Below are 17845 nucleotides of genomic sequence, written 5' to 3' on the forward strand. Positions count from 1 at the left end.
CTATAGCCCAGGGATCCTCTTGCCTTGCCCCTCCTGAGTGCTGGGACTGCAGTCCTACAGCATCGTTCCTGTTGCTAATGTATTTATGGGCAAGCTGGTAGTGGACCAAGGCATTGCTTTTTTCTCCTTGAGGTTAGTCAATATACTAAATTAGTGACAAACTTCATCAGGAACTCATACAACAATGATCATGGTTTTTAAAAACTGTAGCATAGAAAAGTAGAAAAATGGGAATGTTAGTTGATAGAAATTAACATGTGGGGGACAAATGAGGAAAATGACCTAAATATTCTAAGAACATAGTCAACACTTAGCTGGAAAACTATTTACTGCTTGTAAATATCAAATGGTATTGTATCTAACTAAGCTTTATTGTTTAATTAACTCATTTAGTTATTTATTATTCATTTACTAAACACATGCTAAGAACAAGAATCAAGTCTGGTAATGACAAGAGATGTAAGTCATGCAAACAGATGTGTGTATGTGTACAGCTTATATATGATTAAGACCTTGTGAGAAGCATGGCAGTGATTAGAGATGAGTCTAAGAAATAGCAGAAGTTAAGAGAAGAAAAAGATAAACCATGTTTAGGGAGGCTCTGAGAGTAAATGCCACATTTATTCTCTTGATTTGATTGAAAATTGAATAAGAACTTAGCAGGTGGATGAAGCAGAGATGGTCTGCCAGGCATGTGAAACTCATCTCAGGAAAGACATAGAGATGTGTATTTCACAGCAATGCCAGTTCCCAGGCCCTTCTCTGAGCCTGCCACTCTCTTTGCTTCAGTGGTTTCTTTGAGTAGAACAGCCTGCAAGAGGAGGTAAGCTCCCTGAGATGCTGTGTGCATGACCTCCCAGAGTGCAGCAGGGAGCAGGACATGAACTAGTTCAAGGAAGGCAACTCAGTAGTCTAGGGTTAGCAAACAGGAGATACTCCAAACAACTTTATTCCTGACATTTGGATAAAAATGACAGCTTTGCTTGTGAACATCTAGCTGTGTTGCTGATGCCCCAAATTTTCTTTTAGGGAACCCCACAGGAACACTATCGAAGAGAGCAGCAGTGGGCCACCAGTCCTTCAGAGTCTTCCCTGCTGTCCCCAGCCTGGATGGCTGCAGTCCTTACTTGTAAGCTATCCATAGTTCCATATGATCTGACTGCACCGCACCTGAGAAATCTGACCTGTTAAACTGAGTTCTGCAAAGGAGAAGGTAAATAAGAAATACATAAATAAGAAAGTTAGAAAGTAAATAACTTTCATCATTTTATTTCAGACACTGGTCATTTTAGGTCTTAAATATCTCTGTTCATATAGCTTCTCAACTGGTAGCTTGGATAATCCTCTTTGGAATAGATTCTAAGCTGAGTCTCCAAAGGACAGAAGACTTTGGGGATGGAGAAATCGGAAAATTTTGGGGGCATGATGATTCATGGCTATAGTTTCAGCATTTAGTATTTTGGAGGCTGAGGCAGGAAGACTTCTGTAAGTCTGAGGCCAATCTGCCCTACAAAGTGAGTACTAGGCCAACCTGGGAAACAGGTCAAGCAAGCAAGCAAACAAGCAAGCAGGCAGGCAGGCAGGCAGGAAGGCAAGCAGGCAGACAGGTAAGCAAACACACCATCACACACACACACACACACAAAGGAAAACTATAACTACATGTAAGATAAAGATATGCATTCAAAATAAGAGTGTGGCTGAAGAAATGGCTAATCTGTGTAAATATGCCAGTCAAACAGTGCAACTGAAGAGGCTGGTAAGGTAGACTGTTGGGAAAGTTGCCAGGAGCTTTTAATGTGCTGATGAGATTAGACATTGTGATCCAGGAAATATGAAGACTTTGAGAGATTTTCATGTGGGGACTGATATGGTCAGTCTCCACACGCACACGGATGCCACACAATTCCAAGTACTTATTTAGATGCTACCTGGCAAATATGAGATGACTTAAGCAAATAAAAGAAGCAAAGCTTCCTGCTCCACGGAGTTCTTACCAAGAGGTGGGTTTACAGAGAATGTGATGAAGGCTAATGTTCAGATTACTTGCACAAAGACCTTTTAAATAATTTATATTTATAAATATAATAAAGTAATAAATATTCAAATTATTAGAGCATGTTCCATAACAGCCAGGACTATACAGAGAAACCCTGTCTAGAAAAAAATAGTGATTGAAAAAAGACAATCTCTTTAATTTGGTAAAACAAGAGCTTTAAAAATATCAAGTTCAGAAACAAAGATGATTTTTTTTCTGAAACAAATATATCAGCCATGAAAAGTGATATATTTATGAATTCTAAAATCTGCAGGAATTTGAGTCTGAGGTTTTAGGTCTTCTGCAGGATGATTCTACCTCTGGCCTCTCTGCTCTTGGCTTAGACGAACAAACCCCCTTTTCTGAAGCTAGCTGGAGCTTCAGAGTATCTGCTAGTTACTAGTATTCAAAGAATCCTCTTAAGGATGGGAAAGTCAAGCCCCACAAATCTCCAGGAGCTTTCCCAAGGTCATACAGCTAGTAAAAACGTTGGATGAAGATTAAAACCAACATCTTTCTATTCACTGAGCAAACCTTTATCAGGTGTGCATGTGGACTCAGTATTTCCATTCTAAAGGAATGTCACAGGTAGTGATCATGCCTTAACCACATAGTCACTACTCTGTCACACAGTAGGTACTTGCTTAATGTGTGCGTGATTGATGAATACCTGTATGAATAATCCACATTTGTTGTCTTTTTGTTATCTTGAAATAAGTAAAGACAGCAGCATGGCACTCAGGATGCAGGCATTTCTTCCTGCTTATTCTCCATGTGCGTCGTGATGGTGTAGATACAAGCGTCTTGTTGCCCATCCTTCAACTTTTCTGCCTTTTGGTCCTTCCAACACTTTTTTCTTTTATCTGGAAAATCTTCCTCAAATGGGCATTTTATAACTCTGCCCAGCATTGTAAAACATACACATATCTTTAATAGTGACAAAGGTATCTTTGAAACTTCCTCTAGGGTAAAATCTACTTCAGAAATTTGCATTTAACAGGCAAACATAATATTGTTGAAGGATTAGAAATTCATGGACATTTGGATACTGGGGATTCTTTATAATCCACACTTCTGTACTTCTAACTGTAACTTTTATGGCTATATAGCTCAAACTACCCAGGATGGATAAAGCCAGCATTTTTCTTATTAACTGTGTTGAGGGCTTTGTAACAATTACTCCAAGAAAGCTTCTCATAAGAGACTCACACAGGAAGTTTCAGGCCAAATAACATGCTTTCTGCATTAGGGTAGAAATTTAGCACCTCTTGAAATAAATCTCCAAAAGTTGATTGATCTTAGAAGTATTCATTTTGCACAAGAATAAAAAAAGTCTCCTGTTTTAAAAAATGAAAAATTGCAAGTGATTACTTTATAGCCTGTTTAATTGTACTTGGAGATTTTCTGCCCCTAAACCGTCCCTTGGATGGCCACAGTAGTGCCTCCCTGCACACTTTGAACAGAGTTTTATCATGGGTAGCAGCGACCTTTCACCATAATTGCATGTGGTCCAAATTAATTGTCCCGCTCTATTGTGCACTGAGTAACAGGCATTCTAAGATGAGATTAATTATGCAGACACCTGATAGCAAAGAGAATCTTAGAGTGAGCTCTTTTGGATGCCTGGAATTTAGAAAATAAGGTATAAAATGACATTTAATTAACTAATAAACCAACTGACAAGACTGTCTCCACAGGAGACTTCTAGTCAACACAATTCAGAAAATTAGAAGATTTTCTTAACTGAAATATAATAAGATGGAGCTTACATGCCACACTAAATATTGTCATAAATCAACATCCTATCATAGTAAGAGACATTTAATAGATGGGCCAATTTAGAAAAGAATGCCTAAAAATATTGGTTAACTATTTCCATGGCTTGTTTAAGACATGCTCTTTGTATCTATGATTAACATTTGATGCTTTTTAAAGAATATCTCTATGGGTGTCATTATGAAATTATACAAAACCACCAAAGCATATGTTTTTAATCTAAATTTAATGTCAATGTGCTGTATAATTAAATGATTTAAGGATCTTCATGAAAGTATAACTACATTAATTCACTTTCCATTGCTAGAACAAAATATGGGGTCAATATGTAAGGAAAAGAAATATTTGTCATGGACAGTTATTGGAGCTTCAGAGCATTAAACCACAGTAGTGAGCTTGGGCTGGAGGAAGGTATCATGATGGTAGGAGCATGTAAAGGAGGAAAATATTGTCTGAAGAGACAAGATGGTAGAGATAAATCACAGAAGGGCCAATGTTGTTCTTTTACAATTTCTCTTCCAGAAAAGAAGTAACAGAAACCCCCAATTACCCAATTACTAATCACTACCCTGACTGGCACTTCAGTCACTAGGTAGGGATTCACAGTGAGGACCAGGCTCTTAGGACATGACTCTTTGGAGGGGCTACCCCATCTGACAGCAGTAACAAACTAGAGTGGCTCAGGTTATTCACACTCTTACTTGAAATGACTTGTTAGACTCTACCTCCACTTGCTCGTTAGACCTGCCTGCTATGGAAATGGGTAGAGAGATGGCAGACACATAGCAACAGCCTCCCTCACAGTTGCTAGCCAGGCCAAGCCAGCCTAAATGTTGTTAGCTTGATTAATCTTTGGGCACATTTCTTCCCAACTCTAGGCCATGCTTTTCTTCCCAGATCATTTTAACTGAGCAAACTCTTTGTATATTCTTTCTTTGGGGAATGTTTGTAGAATTTTTTTAAAAAAAGACTCCTGTAGGCCATGGAGACAGATTCCTTAGGAGCCTAGACTTCAAGACGAACTTGTTCCATATTGTAACCTGTTATATTGGTACAAAACAGCTGTTTTCCTTTTAGTCAAAGACAATTAGCAAATGCATGTGGCCTATTTTTGCCTCTTTCCTCATTATTAAAAACATCCCCTTTCTTCCCTTTGTTTGGTGGAATTAAGCTTGGGTCTTTCTGCTCTGTGACAATAGCCATGAATTAAGTCTTCTTGACTATTTGACTTGCACCCTGCACAAAATCAACTGCATATAGTTGAAGATCTTGCTATAAGACTTGAGACTGTACAACTGTGAGAGGATAAAGCAAGTTGGGGAACACATTTCAAGGTCGATGCATAGGCAAGACGTTTCCTAATGGTGCCCCAGTCACTCTTACAATAATGGCAATACTTGACAAATGGAACCTTGTAGACTTAAAAAGCTCTTGTTATGGTAAAGGAAATAGTTAATTGAATGAAGAGACAGCCCACAGAATGAGAGAAAAAAATCTTTGCTATTCATCTGACGGAGAATTAATATCTAGTAGAGTATACCAGGAACTCCAGAGAACCCTAAACAACAAGAAATCAGCTACCCTAATCTAGAGGCATTTTCACTTTGATAGCATCTGTGGCCAGCCTGCTGCTACTCTACACATGACTATTTTGATTGACTGCAGTTATTCATAATTACTGAGCAGCTCCTTTACATATAACCTAATGTGGTGAAGATTCTGATTTCAAATATTTTGTTGTGTTTTTACCATTTGGTCTGATGAAGTAGGTTAGAAAGACAGGGGAAACTGTTAGACATGGGAAGACAAAAGAGCTTCCCACTCCAGAGTCTGGCTGAAGCCCCTCACCAGCTGAGAGTCAAGAATCCAGCATGATTAATAACACTTACTATAAAAGTCGCCTACAGAGACAATGTCCTTTCATAGGAAAGTATTTTAAATAAGAATGTTAAAATGACAATGAACCATGCTCAAGTCCTAAGCATATTTGACCTTCTCCCTTTCCCAGCTGCAAATCTGCAGTTTTCTAGGACTGTCCTAGGTAACCCCATTTACAGTAAAAGATGTGTCTTAACTTCCTTGTGGAGCCCTTGTGACCCACAGTTTTAAGGCATCAGACTGTAATTCTGTCCAGGGCACCTCAGGCACTACCTTATAATCTTCATGGGAAAGGAAGGGAAAACAAGCTTATGAGTGACCCTTTGAGATGTAACTTGAGAACCACTAAAATTAGCTACTGTTGAGACTGTCCTCCCTTTGAGGAGGCCACACAGACACTGTCTCTTTCTTCAGAGGGCCTCATCCCTCTTTCTGCTAAAACCTGTGCTTACATTCTTGTCAAAATCTCTACTTAGTGACTCCAATTCTACCTCACCCTGACTTGTCTTGAAGTTCCTTTTTGTTTGTTTGTCTTGTTTTCTTTTATTGAAAAATAGTTTTTCTCATATATTACATTCTGATTACAGTTTCTCTCTACCAAGTCCTTCCTGTTCCTCAATACCTCCACTTCCCTCCAGATCCACATCCTTGCTGCCCCTCTTCTTGGAACACAAATAGGCATCTAAGGAATAATAAAATAAAGTAAGATAAAACAATAACAAACAAATTGAAATATGACTAAACACACCAAATGAAGGAAAAGAGCCAAAGAAAAAGCACCAGAAACATATAGAGACACACACATTCACACACACACAGGAATCACATAAAAACACAAATTAAAAGCCATATATATATATATATAAAAGACCTGTAAGGTTGAAAAAAAAAAAAAGCCCCACCACACATGAAACAATGAACCTCCAAATATGTCATTGCATTTATTTTATGTTGGCTATCTACTGCTAGGCATGAGGCCTAGCCTTAAAAGTGATTTGTTTCCCCAGTGAGACTCCCTTGAAGAAAACTAATTTTTTAATTGTAGATTGCTTCTGTAAAGTGAGAAATTCATGGCAGTCTACTTAAGGAGTATATCGACATTCCAACGTGGGGTGAGATTTTTCCACCTAAAACTTGAGAAAGCTTTAAGAAAAGGTTCTAAAACAGAGCTAAAAACAGCTTTCTAGTTGTGTCTTTCATGCAAGCCATGATACAGAGATGCGTTGGCATGCGGTCTTGAGCTAAAGCATGGTAGATTACCTCCACAGTACACAGAGGCATCTCCAAGCTGAGCAGCATACTGCATGGCAGATTTAGCTTTTGCTAGTCCAGACAAAAATAAAAAAATAAAAATAAAAAGGTTTCTGGGCTACTTGCTGCTTGATGGAGGCATAGACCCACTGCTTCCCAGAGTTGGTGGTGAGCATAGTTCCCAGAGCTGACGATAAACATATCTTCACCATGTTGGAAAGCTAAATGGGGTGGAGTCAACAACCAAAGTCCTAGACACGCAGCTTAGCAGTTTAAAAATCTCTCCTGATCAGAGAAGAATTATAGATTCACAATAAGACAGATTCAGATGGAATAAAATTCTAAACGGTTTACAATGTATGTTAAAATGTACATAGGCTTGAAAAAGAGAGGGAAAGGAATATAGGCAATTACATAAAGAAATAATTTTTAAAAATAAAGTCTTTAAAGAGAGAGTAAGAATAATATGAAAGTTAAGCCACATAAGGATGGGAATTCCACAAAGCATCTGGATACTGCATATTATTATATTATTTTTGGGATTTTTAACTGCAGAGAGACATTTGATTGTAGGGGTGGCTAAGTTAAACCAATATGTTTTGTTAAAAGTATTTTGACTTCAAAATTTATGTCTAAGGATACGTTGCTTAGGAAAAGAGGTTCTACTTATATTTCCACAGAAGATGAGAACCTGTGAATTACCTCCAGGCTAATATGGTTTGATCAGCCAAGATCCCCTGAAAAGTCTCTGATGACAGCCATGGCCCAGATGACTCAACATCCAAAACAGCTTCAAGGTAACTGGCTGAGACAATACAGCCTCACAGACTAGTACAGCCAAGATTTACTTATAATTTGTAATTTTCTCGGTATCCTCATAAGATTGCCAATATCCCTAATCAGCATGAAGTAGCCTAGAGGACTATGTCTACATTCCCCCCTGCACCCAAAATGGATTATGGATGTTTGTCTTTATTTAGAGGTTTGGTTACAAATTGTTACTGGTTATAGTTAATTTACTTCTAAAAGAAGAAAGGGGATTAGAATATAGAATTGATGAGAAAAAAGGTAGATTATTGGATTTACTTTACTCCAAAAAAAACCAACTGTTAATCTCAAAATACTTTACATTGGTATGGATTTTGGTTTATTAATACAAATTTAAGGTCAATTTTTGTTATACTGTATGTATATTTCTACTCTTGTTTAAGGTATTATGTTTATGCAACTCATTTAATTTGTAATGTCTAATTAAGAAATATGGATTAATAATTAGTCATCTATGATCAAACTTTTAAAAAAAGATTTATTTATTTATTTTATGTATATGAGTGCTCTATCTGCATGTTTGACTTTGTGTCAGAAGAGGGCATCAGATTCCACTAGAGATGGTTGTGAACCACCATGTGGTTGCTGGGAATTGAACTCAGGACCTCTGTAATAGCAGCCAGTGCCCTTAACCTCTGAGCTGAACCATTTCTCCAGGCCCTGATAACCAAACTTATAGTCATGTTAGTTGAGTTTTCTAGGTATACATAGATATATTTCAATTAGGCAGGTAATCTTCAAACACTTCAAAGACCTACAGAATATGGCATTTAAAATGTTTTAAGAACATAGACTTTTCTGGACAGTAAGACACATCTGCTCCTGGCAGCACCAGTTACTTCAAAGAGGATAATGGGCATCGAAGAAACTCATTATGGAATTTGATTTCTTTGTGGCAAAAGTTAGCCACTGGGCAAAAAAGTGCCCCTCTCTGGACTGCTTGACAGGATGCTGTATAAATTGGATATGCAGGATCCATAGGAAGATGACCACTGAACTTTACAAGGCAAAAAGGTCCTTGAGGTTCCTGCTTTGCAGAGGAGACTGTCAGACATTCTGCAGGACACAGGGAGAAGCAACTGATGAATTTTGCCAGAATGGGTGAAGTGATCCTTAAAATTTCCTGCTTCACTGAAAGCAATGCCAGAGATGCTAGGCCTACAGGTTGAAGATATGTACCCCAACAATACAGAGTAACTTTGGATGGCTGTCCAGGCAGCCAGATGTCTCTGTCATTTCTAGAATTATGGAAGTTGCTTGCAATGTACTTCCTGTTTACTTGGGTAATATTATATCCTTCTGGGGTCTTTAATGGAGTTGAAGACTAGATGGTTATGATTAGTTTTTTTTTTTTTTTTCGTCATGATAAAAGGTAAATTAGATATGAAACTTTAGACTCACAAAAATAGGATAGATGATAGAATATTGTCTTTAATTTTGTCAAATACAAATAGACTAGATATTGTAATTGTAATTCTTGCTTGATAACTCTTTTGTTATATAGAATTTTACTGTTAAAGTTAAAACCTTCCTTTTTGATTAGACAGAAAAGGGAAAGTGCTGTGGGATGTCTTTCTGTATGCTATGAATATGTGTGGTTCCCATTGGATAATGCATAAAGCCTATGGCAAGAAAGCTTACAGCCATGTGGGAAATCTAAGCAGAGAGACAGAGAGAAGGGTGGAGTCAGTAGAGAGACAGGAACCTGCCATTGAAGGAGCAGCAAGATGCCAGCAGACTGGTAACGCCATGGGCACATGGCAACATATAGATGAATAGGAATGGGTTAATTTATGTAGCAGTAATGCTCGTGCTACCACCACCCATTCACCATGTCCCAGCGAGGGGCTGTGGATCAAAAACCAGAGACAAGAGACAGTGGGTCATTTGCCTCAGCAGAATGCCGAATGCCATTTATTGAAGGATGGAGGAAGCCTTAAACACAGGCTTACAGCACAACGGGAGAACCCCGGAGTGCAAAAGTTTGCTACATTCTTGCATCTAAGGTGTTAGTGCCCAATATGCAGGATACACAAACAAGGAACCTCCCGTAAGCTTCAGGAGAGTAAGCATTCAGGAGAGTAAGCATTCAGGAGAGAGGAAACCCGCAGGGACTTAGCATAGGGAGGACATCAAGGTCAAGGTTAGCAAGCAAGGCAACAGCTACCCAAAATGATGGCCAGGGCCCTACAAATTTAAGATAAAAGAAGTATCTAGCAAAAAGCTGAAGCCATAGGCCATATAGTTTGTAATTAATATAAGCCTCTGAGTAATTGTTTTAAAAGCAGCTGTGGGACCAACAGTGGGAGAGATTCGTCTGGACCTCTGGGCTGGGCAGGACCAGAGAAACATCTGGCTACACTTCTGGGTTAGGGAGGCATGTTTCTAGTTCTCCCCTTTGCTGTAGGAATGTATAGTGCAGACTATAGCACATGCTGTCATAGTCTGCGAGTTCATATGTGCATCAGTCCGGCTGTGTTTAGAGGGTCTTGTTTCCTTGGTGTCTTCCATTCTCTCTAAGTTTTACACCCTTTCTGCCTCCTCCTCAGTAGAGAGTTCGCTGAGCCTTTGAGGGGAAGGCTTTGATGGAGACATTCCATTTAGAGGTGTAAAGGTAAATTTAAGGTTAATTCCAATTAGGGCTCTGAGTGTTCCAAAGTCTCTCACTCTCTGCATACTGTGTGGCTCTGGGTCTCTGTATTTGCTCCCTTCTACTGCAGGAGGAAGATTCTCTGATGACATTTGAGCAAAGCACTAATCTATGAGCACAGCAGAATGTCATTAGGAGTCACTCTATGGCTATGTTCCTTTAGCAGGACACTAGTATGTGGTTTCCCCCTAGGTGCTTTGGCTATCTCGTAACAGGTTCTTGACTCCCCAAGCAGTGTTGGGCAGGGGTTCTATCTCATGAACTAGACCTTAAATCAAATCAGAGCTGGACTGGTTACTCCTACAAACTTTCTGCCATGGTGGCACTTCCAGGCAGTGTCTCACAGTCACCGCTGTTTATATCTGCAGGACTGGAAGCTGGGCTGGTGTTTACGTTTCTCCTTTGGTGGTGTGCAGCATCCCTTCCAGTGTCATGAACACTAGTCCATAGTGGGGAAGCCTCCATGTGGGCACCAGCTCGACGTCTCCAAGTTCAATGAGCTGTGTAGGTGTTGTCTTCAGCAATAGTGTTTTACTGGCAGTTGGTGGAGAACAACCAACAGCCTTGGGCCTGAGTAGTTTGGGGGTTCCCATGGAACCCATTTGGACAACAATTTGATTGTATGTAACCAATTCCTGGCACTGGAAGCTTCCCTTGTTGATGAGAAATGTCCCGTTGAAACTCTGCCTCCCTCATTATTTGGCTTTATTTAGAATGCCTTCGTAAATGTATACATTTTAGGAAGTTTCTGTTAAATTATGTTTCCATACAACCCCTTTGAATATCTATCCTGATCAAGAATTCCAGGTTCACCTTCATGAAGTCTCTTAGAAAAACTCAGACTGCTGCAGGTGGCAGTGTGGAGCCATGTTTCTGGCCCACGCATGACAGTGCCACATGGCCCAAGTTTAGTAGCTAGAGTCATAGGACAAACATTTGTGACACTGCACGAATGTCCCACATGAGCCATGATTTGATATATCCACTTTTCCCACTTTCGGCTTTCCATCAACATCTCAATTAAGAAAGCAGTTCCTCTGTTTCAGACATAGATCTGGTAGTTTATTCCACTCAATGTCGATTTGGTGGGTGTATGTAAGGAAAGATAAGTTTGACTTTGAGTCTGAGAATAGGAGGTATAGACCCATATTTGGATTCTATCTGCCTCAGGACTCCCTAATTGGCTTATATTGATGCAAAACACACATTTCATCTCAAAGGGAATAGAAAGGGATTTATTCTGAGCCACTTATATGAGTGACTATGGCCCGTGAACACGGAGCCAAGTTACTTCAATTGACATGTTCCAACACACTGGCTTCGTAAACTTTTGATAGTTACAGAACAAAAGGAAATCATAAGTTAAGGCATTTACCATATATGCTGGTAGGGACTGCAGGTAGTCAGGCTATAGCAAAGTAGGGAAGTCTCTGCTATAGGTTTTAGATGTTACTTGGTGACATTTTTAGCTATTGGGATAGTGGAAGCGACTGCTCTCTTATGCCACTACATCCCCAAAGTTCTGTCTAGCAGTTGAAAGGATATAGGGTCAAGACAGCCCTAGATAATTTAGCTTTGGATTTGCAACATTCCAGCTTTTTACCACTATAAACTTCTGTCAGCTTTATAGAGTCTTCACCATAGGTTTTCAGTTTATAATTATCAATCAGCTTCCATTTCATACATGAGGAATATAAAGTTTATAATGTTTAGTTAGACTTTTCAAGGTGTACACGATTAATGATTATCTTGTTCAGTTTTTGTGTGAATGGAATGAAATGATGTGGGTAAAATGTGCCCTATCTGATAAGTGCCCACAAATGTTAAATACGCTGGTCCACAGCAATGACAGTGTGAACAGCTCTGCACTTTCCTATGGGAACCAAAGTTCCACTAAGGCAGCACACCTCAAGGTGGTTTAGCATCCCTGGGAGTGTCTGTATACCTTGTTAATTATTTGAGAAGTGGTGGCTTCACAACTGTCCCTTTTGTGTGTTGATAGCCCATGACAAGGAGCAATTACGTGGTTAGAAAAGCTATGAGGAACCAATGATGTGAAGACAGCTCCAGAGGACCCAGGAGGCTGCAGAAAGGAGCTCATCACCTTCCTGCTTTGCCAACTCACAGGTTAGCACCCTGATTGTAAGTTCATTCTATTGATCCAAACTCTAGGCCTTGTTCACAGTAAGAGGACGTCCTTTCAAATGTAAAAGCAATAGGATTTTTGTTGTTTGTTTGTTTATGAGTGAGAAATAATGTTTGCTTTAATTCAAAGTTAAAAACATCTTCTGTGTTAACTTTAATGATGAACTTTTGGGCTATATATTGGGGTTAAAAGTCTAAATTTAGCTTAATTTTAACAATTGACTAATGACTATATAGTAATTTAAAAACTCTAGCACATGCCAGAGTCTAACACTGTTAAATTTTCTTTTTATGGCACTTCTTGGAGTTGATTAATTCTTTTTGTATAACAAATTATACGCATATTTATGACATTTTAAGAAATGGATGCAATTCACATAATTTTTTTTCCCATATAATGTTTGTAACTGTCTAAATTTGTTTGGTTTGAGGATTATGTACATTTTCGGTATAGGTTGAGGCTTTCTGAGAATTCTGTCATGATAGCATTATATGTGCATACTTAAGTGATTAAGTTTGCTTAGTAATTGCTTGTTGTAAAATGATCATGGAACACCTAAGAGAACCAAAGAGTAGAGATTGCTCCTTTCTCCCATCCAGAATTGCCTTTTGTAATTCACAAGGACAGAAGCGTCCACATTAGCTCTCATTGTACTGAAAAACAATGATGTCAGGACAGACTGAACTCGGAATTTCAACTTTCTGGCGTCTGGGGAGTTACTGAAATGTACTTCTTAAAACTCTAATTCTGGTGTTGAAGTTGTGTGCATGTTTCCAGGGACATTTGATTGAGCTGAATTGCTGTGGGCATGTCCACACTTACTCAGAGGTCAGTTATAACATAGACAATCTGTATTAGTGTGAGCTTCCATGTGTTTTTAGAAATGATTCTTTAGCTAAGTGGGAATCTCTTAAGGAGAGGAAAAAAAAATCCAGCAGTAACCTTAGTCTCCCCAGTAGAGGCCCTCATATGCATTTATTTATTCAGCTGAGGCAGCCACAGGCTGAGTCTTCAGTGCCTTTTCAGAGGGGAAGGGGAGAAGTAGGAAGCACAATCCAAAGTACAGTGAGAGGGATGCTGAAACCACACTCATAAAAATAATGAAAGCAGAAAGGGAAAGCATGGATTCCAGCTTTGGTTTGAAAGAGGTTTACACACCTGCATATGAACTGCATTAAGAAGAGCGGGAGGATATTAATATTAATGATTTTTGTCTCTTAGAAGGGCTGGTGAGCTTGGTTTCATATTTCTTTAGTTTTCTATATTCTTGCCAAGGACAGTATTTGACATTAGCCATCACAACAGTGTTTGAAATTGTAGTAGAACATGGAGCAGTAGAAGTCAGATTTCACGGAAAAAGCCTCCAGCCAAGATTTCAAAGACCATGATTAAAGATAAAAACATGTAGCTTTCTATTCTTTTCTTTATTTTAATCACTTCAATCACACTTCTGAGCTTCTTTTATGTGGTAGACAAATAGGATGCAAAGTAAGCCTAGGCCCTGCAGATTTCATTTCTGTGGATGATTTTTAATGTTGTACACAATTCATATATTATAGAAACATACACATTCAATCCTCATCATTCATGAATTTACATTTGTGAATTCATCTACATACTAAAATGTATCTGTATCCCCCAGTCCAATAGCAGAGATATTTTTGTTGCCATTGGATATGTATGTATGCACACATGCATACATTAAATGGAATTGTATATATACAAATCAGCACAAAAATTTATATCATAAAATGTGTGCATTTCTGGCTGAGGTTGAACAAGCCAACATGATTCCTGTTTAGGATCTTATGGTGTAAACAAAGGCTTTTTTTGGTGATCTGTTTAGTATCACACATTTTGCAGCTCTGTGAGGGTTTCAGGTGACTTTACTGTTTAAAATGGCCCTCTGTCATAATGCTGAAGTGCTAACTGATGTTTCATGAGAAAGTTGTGATGTGTAAGGTGCTGTGGGTTCTGTGCTTGGTGTGAATGAATCAATGATGTACAAACTATGCATTTTAAAGAGAAATATGAATGAAACTAGGTTATGGGTTGATCAGTTGTTGAAAACATTCCAAAGAAAAGCTCATAGGAACCTAACTTAATTTTCCATAGGAGCAATAGTTGAGTGTTGGTTTGTAATAGTTTCATAGAACATGGCTACTTCAAATATAAATATACAAATCTTCAAATAATGTACAAATAACATGCAAATAACATATAAAATAAATATATAAAACTTCAAGTATACAATCTGAGTGTGTAGCTTTCTCCAATTTTCACATTGATATAATTCACAGCTACTATTTAGAAATACATCCCCACACATGCACACATTTTTCTTCAAGTTTTTCTGCATATAAGCTCAGTCCCCCATGTTCACCTAACATCATCCCACCTAAGCCATACCCAACCTCTAGGTCCAACTTGACTCCCACAACCTCTTTTCTGCCCCAATCTGCTCCATCCATATAAGATACAGTACTAAGAGAGTAAGGCCACATGCCCGGCTCTCATCATAAAAATACAAAGATATCATCAAGACAGTATCTCCTCACAAAGTCCTTCCATTTCTATAGAAATATCTGCCAATGGAAATTACCCAGATGATCCACAGGACACAATATTTAAAAGAAAAATTATAAGGTTCATCAAAGAATTAAAGGAATTTAAAGAAGATGTAAAGAAATGGCTTAATGAACTTAAAGGGAATAAAAGCTTGAGTGATGCTCAAACATCACAAGGCTGATGGAAATGAAGACAATCCAGACTTCAATAAAGAGATAGACAGCTAAAGAGGACTCAAGCTGAGATGAAGGTGGAACTGAAAACCAAATAACCCAATTAGAAAAGGCAAAGGAAATCAGAAGCTAGAATGCCAGGATTCTAAATAAAACCGAAGATCTAGATGAAATAGGTAAATAATTTGAAATTAAGGAAAAAAACACAGGAAAGGAACATAAGAAATGGGACATGCTATATAAAGACCAAATCTTCAAATTATTGGAATAAATGAGGGAGGAGAATCCCAGGTCAATGACATAGAGCAGATATTCAACAAGATTACAGAAGAAAACATTAAACTAAGGAAAGATGTATCCATACAGATGCCAAAAATATACAACATTGAATAAGCGAGATTGAAAAAGAAAACCTGAATGGTATGTCATAGTGGGAAAACACACACACACACACACACAAACAAGTATATAGAACAAAGAATGGATACTGAAAGCTGTAAAAGAAAGACCACAAGTCATATGTAAAGGAAAAACCATTAGAATAACAACAGACACTTCAATAGAAATGCTGAAAGTTAGAAGAGATGGGAGCAATGCCTTTCAAATCCAAAAAGATCACAACTGGCAACCTAGACTAATATTACCAGAAAAACTATCTCCTATAGTTGGAGGAGAAAGAAAAACTTTCCATGACATAAACATCCAAAGAAAAATTATATCCAACAAATCAAGCTTAAAGAAAATACATGAGGTAATATTTCAAGCTGGAGAAAGGAATGTGGAAATGTGCAAAGCTGAGAAATCATAGGTATAAATATGAAGCTATAATTATTAAAACAAAGAACACAAACAAGGTGGGGATGGGGGCAGGAGGGGGGAGGACATGGGAACCCATGGCTGATGTGTACAATTAAAACACAAATATAATAATAATAATAATAATAATAATAATAATAATACCAAAAATTCTTAAAACCAACAACACAATGACTACAATCAACATATACCTTTCAACAATAACTGATGGGTGATGTCATTCTGAATGCTGTGAAAATGTGTTGCTCTGATTGGCTGATAAATAAAGCTGTTTGGCCAATGGTGAGGCAGATTAAGGTTAGGTGGGACATTCTAACTAGAGAGAGAGAAGAAGGAGAAAAAAAAGAGCAGGGGTAACTGCTAGCTGCCACCAGGAGAAGCAAGATATAAAGACACTGGTAGGCTAAAAGCCACGTGGCAAAGTATAGATTTATAAAATGGGTTAATTTAAGATATAAGAGCTAGCTAACAAGAACCCTGCCATGGCCATAGTTTAAAAATGATATAAGCCTGTGTGTGTTTATTTGGGTCTAAGTGGTTGTGGGACCTCGGGGTCACAGGAGCTGGGCAGGACCAGAAAAACTTCAGAAACGAATAACTTTAAATATAAATGGCCTCAGTTCTCCAATCAAAAGGATACAGGCTGCCTGAATGGATGAAGGAACAAAATTTATTTGTTGTCTACAAGAAATGCATCTTAGGTTTAAAGATAAACATTGTCTTAGAGTAAAAGGATATACAAAAACACTCTAATCAAATGGGACCATGAAGCAAACAGTCTTTACTATCCTAATATCTGACAAAAATGGACTGTAAACTAAAAGTAATCAGAAGAGATAAAGAGGGGCACTGCATTCTAATCAAGGAATGTTAATTAAGAAGACATTACTATCCTAAACATATATGCATGAAATGCTGGCACAGCCAACCTCATAAAAAATGTATGACTGGAATTAAAGACACTGGTTAACATCAACCTATTAAAAGTGGGTGATTTCAATAACCTACTTTCTCCAATAGACAGGTTATTAGGACAAAACATAATCAGAGAAACATTAGAATTAATCAAATGGACTTAACAGACATATATAGAATATTCCACTCAAATACCAAAGAACATACATTATACTCAGCAGCACATGAGAAGATTGTCTTTAAAATAAACATCCTGTGATACAAGACAAATCTGTACACATTCACAGAGATTGAATTAGATCTCTGCATCTGCTTTCATCAGTTACTGAATGAAAGCTCTATGATGACAGTTAGGGTATTCATGATCTGATCACCAGAGTAGACCAGTTCAGGTACCCTCTCCACTATTGCTAGTAGTCTAAGGTGGAGTCATCCTTGTGGCTTCATGGGAACTTCTCTAGCACCCTGTTTCTCCCTATTCCCATGATGTCTCCATTTGTCATGGTATCTCTTTCCTTGCTCTCCCACTCTATCCCTGTTTCAGCTTGAACATCCCATTCCCTTATGTTCTCATCTCCCGTTCCCCAACCTTCTATTGCCCTCCTTCACCCCCAGTTTGCTCATGGAGATCTCATCTATTAATTCTTAACAGGGCAATCCATGTATCCCTCTTAGGGTCAGCCAAGCACTAGGCCAAGCTCTAGGAGTCTAGTCTATGAGAGAGAAGAGGGATTCTATGAGGAAAGGATATCAAGATCATAATGGGGAAATACACAGAGACAACCAAACCAAACTAGTGGGAACTC

This window comes from Onychomys torridus, chromosome 5 (assembly GCF_903995425.1).
Source record: "Onychomys torridus chromosome 5, mOncTor1.1, whole genome shotgun sequence".
NCBI lineage: Eukaryota > Metazoa > Chordata > Mammalia > Rodentia > Cricetidae > Onychomys > Onychomys torridus.